A 9,129-nucleotide genomic window follows, 5' to 3' on the forward strand; every position below is an offset into this window, starting at 1 on the left:
TCAGAACCAGGGCCACATGGGGTGTAAGCAACGGGAACTCTTCCCTGGGTGTCCTTCACAGTAAAGGGACTTTGGGCGGCAACCGTGGGAATGCAGGCTGCCCAGGGCTTCCCCACATCCAGACTTCTGCTTAGAGAGAAGGCTAGGGAGGGAAGAGGAGAGAGCTCGTGCTGGGCCTGAGCCTGGCCTGTACGCCTAACAGCCTCCCCATCGGCAGCAGGAGAAGACATACTGCAGGGCTCAGTGAGGGAGCAGAGAGGGACAGCTCCGGGGCCCAAGCAGGTAGGAGAGTCAGAAAGGAGGCTGACAGCATCTGGGAAATGACAGCAGATGACCACCAGGCAGGCTCGGGCGACAGGGTTGTGAGTGGGTTTAGGATCATATCAGCAGCTGGGGCACCGGTTCAGCGGCACACGCATCCTGAAGGTAGTGCGTGGAATCCTCCAGATCCCCTGGACCTGAGAGGCCCACGTGGAGAAGGTGGAGACCCTAGAGGTCCTGGATTCTGGCTCCTGGCACACAGCCTCCAATCCTCATCCACCAGTGCCAGCTGGAACAGGATCAAGCAGGCCCAGGTGCCTGCTGCACACACTACTTTTCTGGGACTGCCTGGGAACTGTGTGCTCTTTCTGTCCTCCCCAGGGTGTATCTCATTCCAGTGCAGGGCCTCTGGACAGCCCAGGTTGGTGGCATCCCCACCCTGGTACTCACACAGGTGGTGCTCTTCATAGTGATGTCATTAGAAAGGACATTTCTGCCATTGTTCAGGCTGGCTTCAACAAAGACCTCCTTAAAGCACAGAAAGCGAAGATGGTGAGAGCCAGCCCGGAGAGATGCAGTTCTTGCCCTTGGTGAGTAGACAGCATGGGTAATGCTCTCATTCCCCAAAGCACTGAGGTCAACCTCAGCAACAATGGCCAAGGGGGATGTGGGTCCAGCAGCGAGGGGCCCTGCATGAGATTTCATGTCATTGTGACTGTGTCCTAAGTGACCACAAATGGCTGCTTGGTGTCAACCATTCTGGCTCTTCTGTATTTACAGAGTCCATTGGCTTAACTCTGAAAGGCGACCTGGAGCAACGGCACCATTCCTCGGGCAATCATCTCCTGCATCCTGCCCTCCTCACAGACCCTAGGACACTGAAGATCCCTAGGACACTGCAGATCCCTGAACACCTTGGGGGCCACCAACAAGGGAGGTGAGCAATGTGTTCTCAGCCCAGCTGCAGACACGTGCTGCCCCAGCAGGGGGGCATCCACATTCTGTACACCTCACAGTGCCCAACTGTGACCCCTGGCCTCCTGCCCTCTAGAGCCTCCTGCCCTCTAGAGCCTCCTGCCAGGGATACTTACTGTCCAGGTTGTTTTTAATCTTTGGTCCAGGGCAAGTCATGAAAGTCTTGTCCATACTGATTGTTTTTTTTTCTAAAAGGAAATGACATGGGAAGAATGTCGATGCACATGTTCGTCCACTGTTCCTCCCACCTCCGGTCCTCATCACGCAGAGCGGACCCTGTGGTCCACGACTGGCATCTGGGCTCTGCTTTCCTATTGCAGAGACCCCTGTGAGCACCCGCCACGCCCAGGCCCTGTGCAGCACTCTGATGTGTAACAGGAAAGGCAGGCAGAGTCCCTGCTCTTAAGGACTCACCTTTAAGGACTGCATGGGAGACAGACAACAAAATTAAAAATAGAGAACAAAATAGATGGCAGAGTGCAACGTGCTGTGATGTCCATGAGCAGAGGGAAGGAGAGGCACAGAGAGAAAGGGACAGCCGCTTCGTCACAGGCGACCAGAAGCATTCGTGTGATGTTGCACAGTTTCTTCAATCCCATTTCATTTTCTTTTTCTTCCATCATATTTAAGCAAAATTAAATTTATTATGTTGTAGTTGAAAATGTTAATAGCACTTGTCTTTGGGTTTGGGATTTGGGGCAATGTTTTTATTCATTATGTTTTGTCTATGTTTCTTTTTTCTACATTGTATCATTTTTATAATAAAATATAATTAACACTTTAAAAATAATTGTACATATGTATAACAAAATATAATATTATAATTTTATAAATTAAAATTTCATGTATACATAAAATTACTTTCTATTGTTTTTCTCTTTTTCATGTAGGTCAGGGTTACTATGGACAAAATGACTCATTTCCACATGGAACAATTTGTTGACCTGAACACAATGGTCAGATTAGCCATGAATTTCTAAACTGTTGACCTCTTCCTTGGTGCTGATAAAGATAACGATCAGGAAACAGATTCACTTTGAGAGATGGAAAGAGTGGGATTACTAGGGTAAAAATCCCCAAGATGTGTGACCTGACTGCAGAATGGCATTCAGGAGAGCTCAGGGAGCTCCTGGGGAGGGCGGGTGGCACTGGCACCCTGAGGCCATGGCTTAGGGTCAAGATGGGCAGAGGGCCCAGCAACACCGGGCTGCTGGGAAAAGAGTTTTCAAACAGATTAACCGATTAAACCCATACTTCAGTCACCATATTAAAAAATTTCTTAAATCACAAAAACATAGCCTATAAAGACAGAAAACATGAAGCATATAGAAACATCAAGCTTTGAATATGTCTTCTTGCTTCCCTATTTCTAAAATGTTTCTCGAATGTTTTCTTCAGAGGAAAATGTAATTAATGACAAAGTCACACTCCTCAGTGCATCCGAGCTCCCTGCAACAGGCAGCCATGCCCGGCTACTTCTGCACAGGCACCAACCAGGAGCAGGGTGGCCATCTGCAGAGGTACCCAGGACTGTGGCACGGGCTTTCCTATGCGAGACCTGGTGCTGGCCCACCTTGGAGAAAAAACTAGTGCCCTCCAGGAAACCAGTGCACCCACAGGCGGGCAGAGGAGGCATCTGAATGGACTTCCTGGGGGTAGGCAGGGCCATGCCTTCCCCAAAAACCATCATCTCAGGGACGCAGAAGGCCCCCACTGGGCAGATAGATCTCCTGGGTCTACTCTCCAGGTGTGTGGCACTGGGAAGCTCTTCCATCACCCCTGCCCTGGCTATCCACCCATGCAAAGGAAATGCAGTAAGGCTGCTTTGAGAATTCATGGAGATATTGAGTGTGAGGCACTTGGCACAATATCTGATATAAGAAGCATTCAATACCCAGTAGCTCTCCTTAGGAGGGGGCTGCTCCATCCCTAAGCCACTCCCACGAAAGTATACGTCAGTGGAATCTTAATGGCCTGAGACCATCTACACAACTCTGCCACATGAGAATGTGACAATGACAGCCTCTGCCCCTTTCTATATACTCAGGGACAGGAGGAGAGATGGCTGAGAAGCATCCTGCAGGGAGAGGAGTCATTCCAAGTTTACTAGATGACCCTGAATAAGAGGCCATTGAACATAACATGATCAGATGGAATGAATGTAACAAGGGGTCAAGAGGAAGAATTGAGGGGGATGCAGAAAATCCAACTGCACCCCGGGCACTCAGCGGGGAAGAGCACACTCCCTCAGGACCCAGGGCACATTGTCTGCCTAGACTGTGTGCTTCCTCAGGCCACTCCCCAATTGCAGAGGTCACCGGATGCCTGAGTGTTGCCAAACAATAGGAGAGTTTAAAATATTATAAAGTCCATACTTGTGCCAGCTGCTCTACACAGGTGATCTTGCTTAGTTAGGTTGAGTATCCCTAATCTGAAAATTCAAAATCCAAAGTGCTCTAAAATCTGAAATTCTTTGAATGTCACCGTGATGCTCAAAGGAAAAGCTCATTGGATCATTTCAGATTTCAGAGGAGGCTACTTATCAATGACTTTGGTTTTGCTGAACTAGAATCTGCAAATAACCTGGTCCTGGCTCTTTGCATTATTAAAGTCATATCCGTGAATAATCACTTGCTTGGATTCTGCAAGAACAACACTCAAAAGTCTGAGTGAGGAAGAGTGGAGGGCTCTCTCCACTCTGACCTCCCTGCTCCTGGTGATCCATCCCCAAAACTGAATTCCCAGGGGGCTTCCCTACAAGGAAGTGGCTGTGTCTGAATGAACATCTGTGTGTCCACTGGACCAAATCCTCATCTGGTGTCACTGAGGGTCCACAAGGAGGTGGTTGGGCCTTGAGCCCACAGGAGGACTCCCACACCCTTCCTAATCCAAGGAACCCAGGAAAGGTACCCTGCCTCAGCCTCTGCACGGGGGCAGTTCAGCTGGAGCTTTCCACCCTGAAATCCTACAGTGCTCCCTCAGGCCACAGGGGTCAAGTCCTTGCAGTCCTGAGCAGTGTTGTAGGGCTGACAACTTACCAGAAGGGCAACAGGACACAGATGGAAGTCACCTGTGCTGGGGGTGGCGGTGGGGACTGGGACTCCCGCACACTGCTTGGTATGGCCTCCTGGACAGAAAAGCAACACTACTGAAGAACATTTCACAGGTGTGTGCCCTTAATGCAACAATTCCACTTCTTGTCTCAATCCCAGGGAACTACTGAGCCACATGCACAGAGAGGTCTGAGGGGATTTTCTGGGGGCCATAGTAACATTCCACATCTTCACAGGGTCTGCGGTTACACAGATGTGTGTGCTCTTGTCAAAACTCATCAGATGACACACAAGATTTGTGCACTGCAAAAAGAGAACTTAATAAATATTGTTCCCTAGTTAAAGATATACGAACTGAAGGGTTTAGGGGTAAAGTACCCTGAGGACTGTAAAATATTTTGAATGCATCCAAAAATAAGATGAATTGGTGGAGAGAAAGAGAGACAGTGAGAGGAAGACACGCATAGAGACAGGATAAAGCAAGCATGGTCAAGCATTAATTAAAAATCCCCACGATGGAAACAGGCGTGTACATTGCACAATCCGCTTGGCTGTAAAGTTTGAACATTTTAATAATGAAAGGTTAGAAGAAAAACAAAGAACTAAGTAAGAAAATTATGTTTGGACACAGACAACCAGAAGTCATGGTACATCCTGGGTGACAAGTGACTGATGAGAGGGACAGACCAAGCCCTTGGACTGCAGGAAGTCAGAGGGGCTGGTCATCAGGGAAGGCTTCCAGGACAAGGTGCCCTTCGAGCAGGGCTGCAAAGGGCAGGTGGGCTCGGCCTTTCAAGGTGAGGCAGGGCTTGCAGAGTGCCTATGCCCCACCTGGTCCCACCTCTGTACAGGGTGCCCAGAGCAGGGAGTGGCCCCTGGAGGGCCTCACTGCTCCAGGCTGGTCCTTAGCCCAGCAGAGGCCTCTGCCAGGCTGGATATGAGGCCCAGGGCTGAATGGGGGAGTCTGGGCTGCGTGCCTCCCTCCCTGGGCTCCTTCCTGGGCTCCCCGGAGCCCTCATGGCTTCTTGGTAGCAGCCTGCTGAGAGGGCTCATTCTGTTGCATTTGGGTTCCAGGCTCCTGCCTTGGCCTTTCCCTGCTGTGACTGTCACCCTCCATGTGGGGTGGCTTTGTACAATTGGCCAACAGCTGACAGATCAGGGCCGTGACTGCCAGGCCACATGAGCAGAGGCAGAGGGCTGAGCTGGTGGGCAGAGGGCACCTGTCACCTCGACTCGGCTGCCTCCAGTGAGGGGTGATGACTCACATCCTCACCTGGGGTTGACAGGGCTGCTCAGATGCCACAGCCTGTGCATGTCCAGGGGACATCATCAGAGGAGCGCAGCTGTCACACTGCTGCACGGCTGAGTGGCTTTAAACCAGGAACAGCAGAAAGAGACCCCGAGGGGGAGGGGAGCTCTCTCTACTCCACCCCCATCCTCAGCTCTGCATGGGGGAGAGGCGGGGTCGGGGACAGACCCCAGGACCAATCATGGAAGTGTCAGCGCAGCTCCTGTTTCTGGGACCTGCCAGCTCGCAGCCCTCTGCCAGTCCCTGCACAGCCCAGTGCCCTGGGACTCACGACAGGCCTGACAGCGTCCTTTCTGTTCATGTGAGGCACCTCTGGAGCTCACTGGAATTGGTCATGTGGCCGTGGAGAGCAGAGCTCAGACATGGACCATGTGTCTGTCCCCACAGCCTACTGCCAGGGTGCTCTGCAGTAAGGAACACGGACACCAGAGCCCAGCTACTGGAGGGCCTGGTGGTCTTGCTAAGGGCCTCATGCTGTACCCCTGGAGGGAGGATGCCCAGGGCTCTATTCCTTTGCAGCAGCTGCAGTTGTACAAACGTCAGCCATTCAGAGCCCCAGCCTACACAGACAGAACTCAAGACAGACAGGGGTCATCACAGAGGCCCTCACAGGGCTGTCTCCACACATGCCGGGACCCTGGCTGGCAAGAGGACATTCTCTCCACATCCCAGACAGCAGGGATGGGTGCTGGGATTTATCCTTTGGGGCCGAGGAGAACCAAGGGTGTTTGTGTGGATGGCTTTTTCAGGCTATGGAGGTTTTCTTTTGTTCCCAGGAACAGAAGGAGATGTTGACACCCCCACTTCTTGTTCCTCATCCCCCTGAGAAAATTGCCTGGTTCCTATTTCCCGTTTTGTTGATGTGGTAAATTACACAGATATTTCAGCTCCTACGCCTGCCTGGCATTCCTGAGATGAACCCTGACTGCTCCCGGCCTATGGGCCAGGTTAGCTGCTGTGCATGCCCACACCACATACACACAGATACAACACCCACACCACAAACACACTATACCACACACAACTAGCACACATATACCACAGACACAACATAAACATACTGTACCAGAAACATCCATGATCTACACACCATATACATACCACACACACCACACACCATACGTGATGCACAACACACACTCACACAGCACATACACACGCACAAACACCACATGCATCCAAACACAACTTCCACAGCACACACACCATACTGCGCACATTCACACACCATATACCCGCTATAGCCAACACACACACATCACAAAACACACCACACACGCCCTATGCCCGCTATAGCCAACACACACACATCACAAAACACATCACACATGCCCTATGCCCGCTATAGCCAACACACACACATCACAAAACACACCACACACGCAATATACCCGCTATAGCCAACACACACACATCACAAAACACACCACACACACCCTATGCCCGCTATAGCCAACACACACACATCACAAAACACACCACACACGCCCTATGCCCGCTATAGCCAACACACACACATCACAAAACACACCACACACGCCCTATGCCCGCTATAGCCAACACACACACATCACAAAACACACCACACACGCCCTATGCCCGCTATAGCCAACACACACACATCACAAAACACACCACACACGCAATATACCCACTATAGCCAACACACACACATCACAAAACACATCACACATGCCCTATGCCCGCTATAGCCAACACACACACATCACAAAACACACCACACACGCAATATACCCGCTATAGCCAACACACACACATCACAAAACACACCACACACGCCCTATGCCCGCTATAGCCAACACACACACATCACAAAACACACCACACACGCCCTATGCCCGCTATAGCCAACACACACACATCACAAAACACACCACACACGCCCTATGCCCGCTATAGCCAACACACACACATCACAAAACACACCACACACGCCCTATGCCCGCTATAGCCAACACACACACATCACAAAACACACCACACACGCAATATACCCACTATAGCCAACACACACACATCACAAAACACACCACACACACCATATACCACACATGCAGCACATACCCTTCTTACTACAGCGGGGCCTCCTCAGTGCTCACCTCCTGCACACATAATGGAGGCTCCACAGACTTCACCTCAAGACACCTTGTGTTCCAATCTGGAATAGAGAGCGAGGTACAAAGGGGCAGGGAGTGTGAGCCTCAGGGCACAGGAGCCAGGCCCCCACCACCTCTCAAATTGGCCCCACTCACTCTGTCCACTAGGCCATGCTGTTCAGAAACTCCATGACCCACTGCAAACACGCGGTTCAGGCTGTGGGCAATTGCTGTTATCTTCAGAGAGGGAACGTGGCTTGGACCCCCACCCAGGAGGTGAGGATGCAGCAGGTCACAGGCTCAGGGGACAGTGTCTTGCCCCCATGCTTTGGGGGCAGCAGAATGTCAGGCTGTCAGGGCCACAGCCTTCTCTAGCCAGCAGCCCACTATCAGGGAGTGGGGAACTCTTCCGCCCCCCCTTTTGGTGTGGTGGGATTTCTACAACACGCTGTCAGTCACTTCTGCAGTGGCCAAGGGTTGGCCCAAATCACTTGGGGGCAAGTTAGATGACTGTCCTTTTGGTGGCCCTGGGAAAGCCGCCTGGGATGCCTTTCTCCACTCAGCTCCAGAGTGGTGCCTGGTTACCAGTTCAGAATGACCTGGCCTATCTTATAATCAGCCACACCCAGGGTGTAAACGGTGGCCCCCAGGCTCCCAGCCTTTCAGCCTAAGGGAAAGAAGGCATTGAGCATTAGTCATCAAAATAGGTGGAGCAAAATGCTGGTAACTGTGAACCCAGCTGGCTTCTTTGAGAGTCTCCTGAAATGCATTTGAAGGTATTGAGTATTAGTCATCAAAATGGGTGGAGCAAAATACTGGTAACTATGAACCTGACTGGCTTCTTTGAGAGTGTCCTGAAATGCATTTGGCACCTGTGCTCCACTGGTCATAGCAATAATCGTGCTGGTAACCTTGTTGTCTGCAGAAGAAGCAAGGAGTGACCTGCTCAGCAAAGGCACCAGGAGTGACCTCCAGAAGCTCCGGGACCCCTGCAGTTGGCTGGGCCCGCAGCACTGCTCATTCCAAGGCATGGCCAGGTGCCCCCACCTCATCCTCCAGGGGAGAGGCTGCCAAGACCCAAGCACCTGCCACCCAGAGACCCCTAGAGTGATGCGGGGCCTCAGCCTGGTACCCATTTTACAGAGGAGGGATGGAGAGGGGCAGGGCCCTTCCCATCACTCTGCCTGAACCCTCACCCACTAGCAGCCTGCACCACTTCTGCCTGAGGGCAGCTCCAGCCAGAGCTCCACAAGCACAGGCCTGTCCCACAGGCAGGGGGAGGAGCAGCCGGGCAGTCCCATGGGCAGAGCCTGCGGGCAGCCCTGCCAACATCTTTGGGCCCAGGAGTTCAGGACTCCAGGTCAGTGGCACCTGGGCAGGGGACCCCATGGCCACCTCAATGCCTTTCCCCATG

The 9,129-nt window shown here is 52.0% G+C and overlaps 2 long non-coding RNA genes across 2 annotated transcripts; one reads left to right on the forward strand and one right to left on the reverse strand.

Moving 5' to 3' along the window:
• Positions 1 to 710: 710 nt before the first annotated feature.
• LOC107966918 (uncharacterized) lies at positions 711 to 8,260 on the reverse strand. The gene is made up of 4 exons (XR_001706977.2): positions 7,872 to 8,260; positions 7,719 to 7,777; positions 1,353 to 1,424; positions 711 to 789 (listed from the first exon to the last, which is right to left on the reverse strand). It is a non-coding gene; the product is annotated as an uncharacterized LOC107966918 (long non-coding RNA).
• Positions 796 to 1,898, forward strand: LOC107966917 (uncharacterized). Its single transcript, XR_001706976.4, has 3 exons — positions 796 to 851; positions 1,042 to 1,198; positions 1,432 to 1,898. It is a non-coding gene; the product is annotated as an uncharacterized LOC107966917 (long non-coding RNA).
• Positions 8,261 to 9,129: the final 869 nt, after the last annotated feature.

Source organism: Pan troglodytes, chromosome 8, assembly GCF_028858775.2.
Source record: "Pan troglodytes isolate AG18354 chromosome 8, NHGRI_mPanTro3-v2.0_pri, whole genome shotgun sequence".
NCBI classification, from domain to species: Eukaryota; Metazoa; Chordata; class Mammalia; order Primates; family Hominidae; genus Pan; species Pan troglodytes.